This window comes from Chionomys nivalis, chromosome 7 (assembly GCF_950005125.1).
Source record: "Chionomys nivalis chromosome 7, mChiNiv1.1, whole genome shotgun sequence".
NCBI lineage: Eukaryota > Metazoa > Chordata > Mammalia > Rodentia > Cricetidae > Chionomys > Chionomys nivalis.
The window spans coordinates 41,172,176-41,185,548 of NC_080092.1; positions in this window are offsets into that span (position 1 = coordinate 41,172,176).

The following is a 13,373-nucleotide window of genomic DNA, read 5'->3' on the forward strand; positions in this document are numbered from 1 at the left end:
GTCTCTGTCTCTCTCTCTCACCATTGCACTAGAGTATGAGACAGCTTTAAGCTGGGCAAGTGATTGTGGTCACCATGACAACACTAGGGATCTAAAGTGACCTGTTAAAGCCACACCACTCTTTTTTTTTTTTTTTTTAGCAGTTTAATGGGTACATTAGAGAGTCTTCCATTTGTGTGGAATTAGCTCCTCCCCTTCAAATGCTGTAATTAACATCACTTAAAATAAAACTTGAATAAAATATTGAAACCTCAAAAAAAAATCCACATAGATTGAAAGAAATGCATACTGATTCAGGTGTGTGTGAATGTGTGTATGTATATATATGTGTGTGTGTTTATGTATGTGTTTGTATGTGTGTACGTATGTATGTATGTGTATGTATGTTTGTGTATGTGTGTGTGTGGTGCTGGGGACCAAACTCAGCATGCAAGTATGCTGACAGTGAAATACATCCACAGTCAACACATGTTATTGTGATATTTTTATTTTATTACTTTATATTTTACGGATATTAAGTGTTTCCCTGAATGTATGCATGTTTATCACAATCACATTTGTGCCTGGTACCCAAAGAGATTAGAAGTGGAACTTCTAATTATATTACATTCCCTGGAACTTGAGCTACAGATGCTTGTGAGCCACCATGTGGGTTCTGGGAACTGAACCCAGGTCCTCTGCAAGAGCAGCAAATGTTCTTCATCACTGAATCATCTTTTGAGCCGCCTTTTTATTTTTTGTTTACATGTATATGTGTGTGTGTGTGTGTGTGTGTGCCATGTACATGCAGTGTCTATAGAGGCTAGAAAGAGGGTGCCAGTTCTTCTGGAATTGGAATAGATGGTTGCAAGCCACTGTGTGGATGCTGAGACTAGAACCTGGGTCCTCAGGAAGTGTTCTTAACCACTTAACCATCTCTCCAGCCACACGTGCTACTTTAAGTTCATCTTTTATTGCTGTTTGAGACAAGGTCTCTTTATGCAATCCTGGCTATCCTGGAACTTGCTGTGTAAACTAGGGTGACCTTAACTCAAAGATGTCTGCCTTAGGTCTGGAGAGATGGCTCAGCAGTTAAGAGCATTGCCTGCTCTTCCAAAGGTCTTGAGTTCAATTCCCAGCAACCACATGGTGGCTCACAACCATCTGTAATGGGGTCTGGTGCCCTCTTCTGGCCTGCAGGCATACACACAAACAGAATATTGTATACATAATAAATAAATAAATAAATAAATAAATAAATGTCTGCCTATCTCTGCCACCTGAATTCTAGGAGCAAAAACATGTACCACTGCCCCTACTGATTCCATCCTCCCCTCCATGAACTGTAGTTCCCCTCCTACCAAAGGCAGCACCTTGATCGCTCTGCACTGTGGAGCCTGCAAGCTGCTGTGCACACCGTCTTTGCTTTTAGTGGTAGCAACAGCCTTCAAGGCCAGCCTCACACAGACAAAATCTTTGGGAGGAAATTGGAACCATCTGTACTTAGACGAAATATACCTGTATGTAATAGAGAGATTCCTCCCTGGAGAGCAGAAACCATTCTACACCACACTGGGAGCTTTCTGGGGCCCGCTGGGCTGCCTTGGCACACACTTCAAGAAAGACAGCACTAGAGCAAGCAGGTGGAACTGTGCCCCAGATGTGTGGGTGGGTGGGACTGACAGGAAGGGATTCAGTCACGTCTGCTCCTGGATCTGTCCTTGAAGACTGAACTTTCCTGACCTTGGACTCTGCTCTCCCTCTACCCACATCTACCCTCTGTTAAGTCACTTAGCCTTTCTGTGTGGATTACTCTATCCTGTTAATGGTGTGTTCTTTTCTTCATAGCTAGTGAGCATCCTGTTCATCGGGGACTGCTTTTTCTTCTTGTCCCTTCTCTCCACGTCTTTGTCTCTCCCCTGCCCCCTGCACCTGCGTCTTCTCAGGAACCAACAGCATTGCCACTTCCTTGGCCATGTTTGTGGCTATCACTGACATGGACATGTCTTTGCAGGGCCCTTGCAAGCAAGGCTTCCAGCCCAGGGTGCTCTGTCTATGAGGCTCAATTCACTTGGTCTTCTGTGCGAGGTTGCTGCTTGCACGGTCTATGTCTATTCTATACCCTTTCCCCAGCATGCATTGCGGTTGTTGCCAGCTCATGCGGTGCTCTATTCAGGCTGGATTCTTGCTTGCTGTCTGGTTTTGTGCGGGGCAGGTACAGCCCTAGCAGCCGTCCCATTTGAGATGTTGTGCCCACCAGCTTTCTGGGTGTTCTGCTTCCTCAACCATTCCCCTTGCTTTGGCATCTCCTCCTACTGACTTAGTCAGTGTGTTTCTTCTATCAGATTGTCTATTTCTTACATTGGGCCTGCCCTTCTTCCTTCCTTCCCTCTTATTTATTTTGAGACAGAAAGCTCCTGTATCCAAGGCTGATTGTAATATAGCTATGGATGACTTGGTCATGATGCCACTGGCTCCGAGTGCTTTGTTTTCTTCATTTACAGTAATGCTTACAGTCGCCTCCCTTCAACCTTTATTCAAAGTTTTACTTTCTCTGGTTTCAGTCTCTCTCAATTAACAACAGTCCAGAAATACTGCGGGGAAAATTCCAGAAATAAGCGATTTATGAGCTTTAAATTTTGCTCCCTTGCATGCTGTGTGATGAATCTGCCTCATGCAGAATGGGCATTACCTCGTTACCCCATTGTCCAAGACCCCATGCTGTGGACTCTACCCTCTCCTTAAGTCTTAGGAGATGGATAGAATCCATTCAAGTGGCCCTTCCTTTCCTCGATAGCCCAAAAGAGTAGTGATGCTGGGATTCAAGTATGCAGATAGAAGCTAGAAAGTGTTTCCTTTGATTGAAACAGTAAAAGTAATCAATAAGGAAAGAAAAATGATTCTCTGCTGAGGCTGCTCAGAGCTGCACAAGACTGAGTCTTCTGTCTTCAGAGCCGTGAGGCGGGAAGCAGCTCCAGTTCATCTGAGTTTGGTTGTTTAGCTCCTAGTATGCCTCATTTATAAATTCACCTTCATCACAGGTATGTGAGGGGGAATTAATATATGCAGGATGTGGTTGCTATTGTTGATTTCATGCATTCACGGTTTTTCTTAAAGTGTTCCCCAAGGTTACAGGGAGCTACTGTATATCTCCCTCCTCTAGTTCCGACTCCGTGCTCTCTTGGTTCCTGGGGAAATTCTTAGTGCAATACAGCCTTCCAGTGAGAAGATTTCTCCAAGGCCCTGGGAGGACGAGAACAGTAACCGCACTGCTGTAGGCCTGGGCCTCTGTCAGGGCTCTGTGGACACGGGGCAGCAGCTCTCCCGGTGCCCTGGAGGTTGTCCCCACCTCTCTGAGGGTTATATTCCACCCCTCTGAACATCACAGTCAATTAGATTTCTACCCTCTTAGGACCCCATAATGAAGATTAAATTTCAACCCATGAAATGCATTCATATCATACTGATGCTATCTCAGACTCATGGACGTCACCAGAGGCTCAGGCTAGCACCTCCTCATGTAGGAAAATCAGGCTCACAGTGAGGTGGCAGAGTGAGATCTACTCTAGACCCTGGTCTGGGGGTCCCTTCTGTCTGCTGGAATGCTGGATACTTCGCAGCCTTCTTCTCCGAGAGCAAACTCCAAGTTGTCTGAACCCTCCTTGCAGGGGTGTGGCATTGTGGATCTCCATGCAGAAGACAAAATCAGACAGAATCTCAGTTCTACTGGCGCAGGACACTCCAGCTTGTCAGTGGAGCTAGCTAGCATCAAATCCCTTGTGGGTGGATGAGCTGTGAGATCCTGGGGCCCAAGCAGCTGGGTAGACGGAACACCTTTGAATCCTGGAATTTTCTGATTATTGAAACAAGGACCATAGTTGGAGCATTACATAATGATTTTTAAAAATGGAAATTGGATTAAGAAAAATCACAGCATGAAGGCTTTCTAGAACCCAGACTTCTGTCCCAGCAGGTCAGAATCTGTAGATTCCTGTCTGGAGTTCTGGTTCCCTGGCTGTGGCAGGAAGTCATGAGACCACTCAGCCTTTCTTAGTGACGCGGTTGTGCTTTTTCAGCCAACACTGCCACCCCGTGGAGTTGCTGGGGCAAAGCAGCTTGGAAAGGATCCTCAGTGTCCTGTCCCTTTGCGGTAATCCATCCCTTTAGGGATGGATGGATTTGGTGGTGTCTCCTCTTACTACTTTCAACATTCCCGTGGCCCAAGTCAGATTTTGCTTTGTGCGGTTGATGCATCTCATGACAGTGGTGACAAAAACGCCTCCCTGCTACGTGCCAGGCTCTGTGTGAGCCAGGTTAGTGCCCTAGACTAGCTGTGTGTGTGTGCAAACGAAATGAAGCCAATCTGCCAAAGAGGTGTCAGCAAGCTCATGTCTACCACACCACCATTCAACAGTGCCCAAGAAGCAGGAGCAATCCAAGTGGTCATGACTGATGAATGGCTAAAGAGAAATGTAGTCCACTCTCCCTATCTGCTGACTGTAAAAATGGGTGCCTTTTGTGACGTGACCTGGATTACAGGACAGTATATAGAGGAGTTAAGCCAGACACAGAAAGACAAGTGCTGTGTGCCCTACACGCGATTGGGAAACTAAAAATGTTTCTCTTAAAGCAGGAGTGAAGAACAATGGAAAAGTCCCCTTGTGCTCTGACTTTCTCCTGCCCCACCGTTACTAGGCCAGACCCGCCTCGAGGGCTCTCAGCGGAGGCGTCAATCAGAGCCTGAGGCCGAGGCGCTCCCATGCAAGTAGACTGTGTGGGCCCTGGTCCTAGAGAACAGGAGTGTGGGGCAAGGGGCAGACAGGGAAAGTCACTGGACTCACCCGTGGGCTATCATCTGGTTAAGGGAGACCAAGGTATCAAGACCCTACCCCTGCATCTTCCGTCTGTGGACCAGCCATTCAAGAGCAGGGAGAAAGCCAGACATACCTTTAGGATGTGAGCTCAGCTTTAAACCCTTCTGTCTCCACGGCCTGGAAGTTGTGGGCCAAGCTTGTTTTGGCCAGAACAAAAACTAAGCTGGGGACCTTACCAGGCCAAGGTAAGCTCAAGCTTCATGAGGGACGGGTACAAGTTAGGGCCTGCAGGGGGCAGTGTTGTCTCTTGTTGCAGTGGAACTGTTCTCGCTCTGTCATTAGGAATATTTCCAGCCCAGAGTTAAACCCAGGAGAAAGATCAAGTCACGGAGGTGGGGGGACGATACGACACAAAATCCATTCTGCAGACGGTAGGACGGTGCCATGTGATCGAGACTTCCCCAATACCTCACCATTAGCGCTGGGGTTTGCATACCACACCCCAGGAAGGCTCCATTCTTGTCTACTGACATAGCCTACACCTGACCCCTCCCCTTAACTGCACCTCTCCCCCCCTCTGCGCGCGCGCGCACGCACATGCACACGCGAACACACACACACACACACACACACACACACACACACACACACATTGGGGTCTGAACTTGAGCCCTTGGCACCTCCAGAGCCTTCACTCCATCTCCTCCCATCCTGTTTCATTTCTCTGTAATCTGTTTCTCTCTTTGGGGGAGGGCCCGGGGGTTATACCTTCTCCATCTTTCCTTTACTTCTTCTTTTTTTTTTTTTTTGGTTTTTCAAGACAGGGTTTCTCTGTGGTTTTGGAGCCTGTCCTGGAACTAGCTCTGTAGACCAGGCTGGTCTCGAACTCACAGAGATCCGCCTGCCTCTGCCTCCCGAGTGCTGGGATTAAAGGCGTGTGCCACCATCGCCCGGCTTTCCTTTACTTCTTGAATTTGTCCATCTTCCCATAGACAACACCAAAGGAAAGAGGTTTAGTTAAGAAACAGGTTGGAAGGCTGAACGTCCTGCATCCCGCAGCCCATCTGGCCTCTGGAGAGGGAAGATGAAATCACTACAGGGGCATGTCTAGGCAGAAGAGATTTTGTTGAAAATCAGGAGACCAGGGAGATTGAGGGATTTAAAGACAAAGTCTTGGATACCAACTAGAACCATAAATATCTCTGCCACTTTAAAGTTTCAATGAATCAGCCACTTTCTACTTTCTTGACCTCACGTTTCAAAAATAAAAAAATATATATATTTTTGGTTTTGTTTGTTTATTTTTATTTTTTTGGCAGAGTCTCACTATGTAGCCCGACTGGCCTGGAACTCACTATGTAAAACTAGGCTGTTTGTCTCCTGATTTCTGGATTAAAGGTCTGTGCCACCACGATTGGCAAAACAACAACAAACTCTGGCCCCATATCTTCAGTCTTCCTGCTGCTATCTTCTGACTACTGTTATTAAAGGGATGTTTCCCAGCCGGTTCTTATTTTACTTCTCATTTTATGACACTGTGGTCAGAAAGGACACATGCTTTGTGCTGGAATTGCAAGCGTGACAGCCCCCCTAAGCCTTGCTTAGACATCCTTTCTTTTTTTCCTCTTAGATGTATTTATTTCATAGACTTATTTTGAAATGTCTGCACACCACACTTGTGCAGTGCCTGCAGAGTCCACAAGAGGGCATTAGCTCTCCTGGAACTGGAGTTAAAGACAGGAGCTGCGCCAGACTGGGTCCTCTGCAAGGGTAACAAACGCTCTTAACTGCTGAACCATCTCACCAGCTTCTAGGCACCGTTTCTTAACGCTGTCCAATAATGCTACATAGAGGGTCAAGCTCCCAAAGCTTGAACCTGAGGGACACACTCACCCCGTATCGGATTCAGCACATCTTTCCAGGGGCCTTCCCTCTCCTCACGTGTTCCTCCTGGACCATCCAAGAGAAGACAGAATGAGCGCAAAGAGGGCTTGGGGAGCTAGCTCAGTCGGTGAAGTATCTGCTGTAGAGGCACAGGGAGCAAGGTCAGCATCCACACAAACGGCCAGGTGGCACAAATTGATAGTCCGGGTGTGGGGGAGACACGAGGGACAGGGAAAGGCAGACTGGTAGTACAAAAGACAGCTGCATGGCTGGGCTGGAGACATGGTCAACTGGAAAGAGCACCTTTTGCTTTTGCAAAGAACACGGGTTTGGCTTCAGCATCCACCTGCAGTTTACAACAGTCTGTAAGTCCAGTCCCAGGGCATCTGACACCCTCTTTTGGCCTCCAGTGACATCAAACACACATGTGCAGGCAAAACACTTATACGTGGAAAATCAAAATAAATAAATCTTTTAAAAAACCCTCAGGAGGGGGCTGGAGAGATGACTCAGAGGAAGAGCATTGCCTGCTCTTCCAGAGGTCCTGAGTTCAATTCCCAACAAGCACGTGGTGGCTGACAGTCACCCGTAATGAGACCTGGTGCCTTCTTCTGGCCTGAAGGCCTACATGCAGTCAGAACACTGTATACATAATAAATAAATAAATCTAAAAAAAAATAGTCCTGAGGAATGACACCTGAGAGAAGGGTGACCTTGGTCTTTCACAACAGCCAGATCAACCAGATCAACGCTGGCACTCAAGAGGTGCAGATGTGATTGCCAGGTCAGCTCACATCATAGTGTGGTCTTTCCTGTGTCTCTTCCATTGGCAGTTTGCTAAGTTTCTTGATTTTTAAAATTTAAAAAAGGTTACTCTTGTCGGGCTGTGGTGGCGCATGCCTTTAATCCTAGCACTCAGGAGGCAGAAGCAGGTGAATCCCTGTGAGTTCGAGGCTAGCCTGGTCTACAAGAGCTAGTTCCAGAACAGCTAGGACTGTTACACAGGGAAACCCTGCCTCAAACTCCCCCCCCCAAAAAGTTACTCTTTATCTTCTGAATGTTTGACTGTATATATGATTTGCAGTAGGTGTGTGCCCTGTGTTCATGAAGAACTAAAATGAGCCCCTGGGACTAGAGTTGGATTATGAGTTGCCATGTATGTGATGGAAATCCAACCGGGATCCCTGAAGAGCAACCAGTGTGCCCTTAACCGTGAAGCCATCTCACCAAACCCACTTCTTGGAACTTTTATGTAGGTCAGGTTGGCTTTGAGCTTACAGAGACCCACCTGCCTCTGTCTCTTGAATGCTGGGATTAAAGGCGTGTGCCACCACTGCCCTGCTTAAACCCAACTTATTTAAATATGTGTGTGTGCATGCATATGTGTTTTTTCTACATGTGTGTCTGTGCACCACTGCATGCCTGGTGCCCTGAGAGGTCAAAAGTGGGCATCAGAGACCCTGGGACTCGAACTACAGAGGCCGTGGGCCACTATATGGCTACTGAGACTCTAACTTGTGTCCTCTGAAAGAACAGCCGGTGCTCCTAACTGCTGAGGCATTTTTCTATCCTCTCTTGAATTTTTAAAAAAGATAGTCTTGCCATTTAAGATAAGGGTCTAGTCCTGAGCTTGAGATCTCATGATCTCATGCCTCATCCTTAAGTGTTGGGATTACAGGCTTGTTCTACTATACATGGATTATCCTGCATTCTGTTCCTGTCTCACTCCTCCACACTGGCCTTTCCAGGATGCTGCCCAGAAATTCTGATTTGAATTCTCCTCCTCCTCCTCCTCCTCCTCCTCCTCCTCCTCCTCCTCCTCCTCCTCCTCCTCCTCCTCCTTCCTCTCTCTCTCTCTCTCTCTCTCTCTCTCTCTCTCTCTCTCTCTCTCTCTCTCTCTCTCTCTCTCTCCTCTCGCTTTCCCTCACTGAAGGAGAACTGTATGAAAAAGTAAAACCTTAAAACAAAGAAAGAAACTATTGATAAATGAGCAAAATCTTTGAGGGCCTATGGAGCCTCACACTGAAAGTGCAGTCATAAAAAATATGTGTGCATTACTTAGGCAGAACTTGTGTTTTATGTTGTTTTTGAGACAAGATTTCTCTGTGTAGCCTTGAATGTCCAGGAACTCATTCTGTAGACCAGGCTGGCTTCAAACTCACAGAGATCCTCCTGCCTCTGCCTCCCAAGTGCTGGGATTAAAGGTGTGCACCACCACCGTCCCACGGTCAGAAACTCTTGGGATGAAGCTGAGCAGAGTGGTGCAAAGCTGTAATTTCCACATCTGAGGTGAAGGCAAGAGGTTCAGGAGTTCAAGGCCAGCCTGAGATATACAGGACCCTGTTTTAAAAAACCAACAACAAAGAAGAGGGAGAGGAGGAAGAGGAAGAAGAAGAGATGGGGGCTGGAGGGGGTAGAGAAATTCATTGACAGAGTGTTTGCCCAGCATGCCACAAAGCCTTGGACTCAGTGCCTAGAACTACATAAACTGGCATGATGTCCAGCTAATCCCAGCATTTGTGAAGAGAGTTGGCAAGATGAAAATTTAAGATTATTCTTAGCTACATAGCAAATTCAAGGCCAGAAAAGCAATAACAACAACAGAAAGAAAGAAAGAAAGAAAGAAAGGAAGGAAGGAAGGAAGGAAGGAAGGAAGGAAGGAAGGAAGAAAGGAAGATCATGGAAGGGGTTTTTTGGTTATAGTGTTCTGTGGGTCACCAAAGAAGGCGAAGCCAAGGGCTTTGAGGTTGGGATGGGGGAACACTGCGGACAAAGGCCATGAGGGTTGGCGATCCACATTGGAGATCCTATCCTGTCTACACCGCTATCACCATGTGCTCAGCCAGGTGTTGTGGGCATCAAAGAAGAGCTCATCCTTCTCTGGAGTGCACGATGCCAGACTGAGACATTCCTGCCTGGTAACACAAGCATTGTGAAACCAAGCAATGAGACCCCACCTTCACAACAGAAGAGTTGGAAGCCATTTTCTGTGCCCCAGCCAATACCCACAGCAAAACAGAGCCTGGGAGTTGTGTCTGGAGTCTGAACATTGCTTTGTAAAGACAATTTAATAAAAGTCTTACATAAAGGGGGGAAAAAACAAATTTCTTACACTTGTATTCCCAGAGGATTTAGTAGTGTGGATGAATGTTTTTCTCGACAAGTCTGCCTCTTGCCTGGCATCTGTCCCAATCCCAAGCCAGGTCTTGGACTGGGTGCTGCCCAGACAGTAGGTATGCACATGCAGGCTGGGATGGTAGCCAGGACATTGGTTAGGACACTGGTCATTCTCTCACTGACCAGCAGAGGGCAGCCTAGCCTTGCAATTTAGCTTCCCATGCTTGACTGTGGCTGTGTTTCTCTCCCTCTCTCTCCCTCTCCACCCCCCCATACACACACACACACACACACACACCACCACCACCACTACCACCACCACCACCACCACCACACACTATCACAGCTATGAGCTCATTCTGTCCGTGTCTGGCAATCTGGGTGGGTTCGTTTCTCCTCACACTCTGTCCAGCTTCATTTCAAATGACTCATGCGTGGTTTTGACTTCTCCCCCAGGGAGACCCCTGCCCAACCTTCTCAATTAGGCAGTGTTTCCTGATAAGTGGCCCCTTGCCCCACTCCTCCCAGACCACCCGAGATTGGCTCCCCTGGTTCCAAATGCTAGCAAGTGTACGGGACCGGGACAAATCCCACTCCTTTAACCTCTTCCTGCCTACTGTGCTGATGCAACCCTGGTCTGCAGGAATGGTAACAGGACGTCCGTGGGGTCCACGGAACCCCCTGTGAAGTGGGTGGAGCTGAGGCAGCATTGGCACTTGTCCCTCTCAAGTCTATTTTCTCAGTGGAAGACAGTGACCCTTCGGGTCCCTAGGAATCCATGTGAGTTCAGAAACACTGAGCCCAGTAATCTTGAAAATATCTGGTCATTCCCTTTCCCTTCGTGGCTGGTCTCCTTGGAAAAGAGCTAGAGGCAGGCTGAGCAGCTAGCAGGGTCCTTTGTCAAAGGGACCTGATCGTCCCTTAACTTGGGGGTTCTGGGCCTGTGAGTGGGCTCACGCCAGAGGATCCATCAAAGAGTTGTGAACTCAGCTCAGATCTTCAACCAGACTCAGTCGTGAACACGGCAGCATCTGGCCCCTGCCCTGTATTTGGATGGCTACATAGGCCCAGGTGGTCACTGAGGGAGATGACAGTGAGCCTTCCAACTCTGTACCCAAAAGGAAACCAGAGGGCCACTTGGCCATTCGCCAGGGCACAGTATTTGGGAGGAGATGGCCTTCTCCAGCAGGCTGCCCTTCCCACACTCTGCAAAGCCAAGAGATCATCTACCTGGGGAAAGGGAAGAAGGGTAGGAAAGAAAGAGGGCAGAGATGGGAGGGAAGAGGAAAGGGAGGAGGAAGCTTCCCTTGCTCGCCTGCTGCACCTTAGGCAGGTGAGTGCTACCAAACTCAGGGGTCTCGGTTTCCCACCCAGCAAGGCTCCTTTAGCGATTCACTTTCTACCGCTTTGTGGTTCCTTCAGGCACACATTTTGACCAACACCAGAAAAGTGCCAGAATCTTCTGTTTCCTGAATCTCTTCACTCTCTTCCTCAGCGGCCCCTCCTTTCTACCTGTCTTCAGCAGAGACATTGACATGGGGGGAAGGGGGCAGAACCTCCACAGGCAGGTGCTCTCTCTGCCCTGCCCCGGTGCTGGGCTGACTGGTGACAGTCTGGGCAGATGTAGAGGGACAGGTAGGCTGGGGTGCTCCTTTGGGGGTATGTGGGAGGGCAGAGCTCTATATGAAGAAGTACCTCAAAGACCTGTGAGGGACAGAGAAAAGCCACCGTGCCGTGCAGCTATGTTGCGGAGCAAGGCTGCCCTAGCCCTGGGTGAGACAGCATGCAGCTTGAGAGTATGCTGGGGGCACGCGTCTCCCGAAGTTCTGTTGAAGGTAGGACAGCTGTGGTATCTCCACCATCCACTGCCATCTCCCCATCTATGGGAATGGAAGGTTGGGGTAGCCCTCAGGCACAGAGCTGGCATTCTTATGCCGGGCATGCATCCTGCCACCCACTTGCCTTGGCCCTCTAGAGGTGGGCCGGGGCTCTGAGTTTGACAGGTCATTCAGAGATAAGCTGCCCCTACCTCCCCGTCATGATCAACCCTCCCCAGTATCTAAAAGACAGGTCATCCTTATTAACACCCCATCTCCACAGAGGGCCGGGGCTGAAACCAGGCCTCTCTGTGCTGGGCTGCCTGGCTGTTGCCTCCTTCCTCAGCACTTGCTGGGTGGCCGAGGTGCCAGCTCCACTCTCGCCGAGTCTGTATCGCCTGCAGTGCCTGGCGACACTCGTTTACAATCTCACACATCATTTTTCTTGGACGCAATCTCGTGCCTTTAAATATGTCATCGCTCAGGGTCTCCAGTCTCCTGCCTCTTCCCAGGAGCAGAAGCCAGGCCTCCAGGTGGAAGTCTTCCTGATGCCGAGGCCCCCAAAGCTGCGGAGGCTGGGGCTGCCTTCTGGGTTCATTTTGCTGCAGAAGCACCACTGGACGGCTAAGTGGGTGGAGAAGGAAGCGTTCCCAGCAATGGGGGGGGGTGATGCGAGTCTACCACACCCATTAGGAAGGCAGAGTACAGGCTACAACGTGAGTGAAAGACACTGCTCACTAAAGTGGGCCTTTGATGGGAAAACCAAGGCTCAGAGAGGAAGTGATGGGCTCGCTCCACCCCTCATCCAGCCAAACACCCACCACATCTGGAAACTTCTGTCAGGACACAGCATATTCGCTTGGGTGGTCCACACCCACAGGAGTAACCTGCTTGGCTCTGGCCCCGGTGGAGGCTGATGTGATTTTTTTTTTCCTCTCTCATTTCCTCTTTTGGTTCCTTTGGAGCACCCTTCCTGTGACAGGTGACTGAGCTGTAGCTGTGCTCAGCTAGACAGCCCAGCCTCCCAGAGGCGCTCCAGTCCTTAGCTGCGGAATTCTGTTCAGCCAGAATCATCCCCTTGAAGTTCAGAAGGTGCTGGCCTGTAGGGAGGTTTGCCTTCCACCGGAGTGGAGCTTGCCCCTTCAAGCCCTGGTCAGTGAGGCTCACTGGTGTTAGTGGCCCCTGAGTTTTGTCAGCCTGGCTCTGGTGTGTGTGTGGGTCTCTGTCTTGCACAGAAGTGCATCTCGAGCATGGAAGGCTGACATATGGTTGGTCCCCAAGGAACCCAACTCTTCAGTCTTGTTCTCCAGCGCTTAGTATGTCCCTGCATAAATCCTACCACCCCCCTTTCAGGGAACTTGTAAGTAGCTTCCTGGGTGCTCTGGGCACTTGTGTTTCTCTGCATCTTAGTTCAGGTCTTACTTATCAGATGATGCAGTCTATGAGGATGAGTCACAGCTCTGGGCTTCACAGACACCAGTCACGGTCAGCAGCAGTCCCCCTTCATCTTCCGCCCTGTTTGGGGGAGATGAGGTCCCCGTGTCAGTGAAATTTGCAGCTGGTCGTGAGAGGGAACCTAAGGACCATATCGCCCCATGTTATCCACAACCCCGCTCTGCAGAAATGCCTTTTTGATCTCCCTCGAGGGGTCGCTTTTCCATTCCTCCAGCCACAGCACCCCAGCTTTCAGCAGTGGCTCCCTCCTTGGCAACATCTCCCGCGAGTGGATTTACGCCCCAGCGCTGTAATCCGGTAGCTAAAA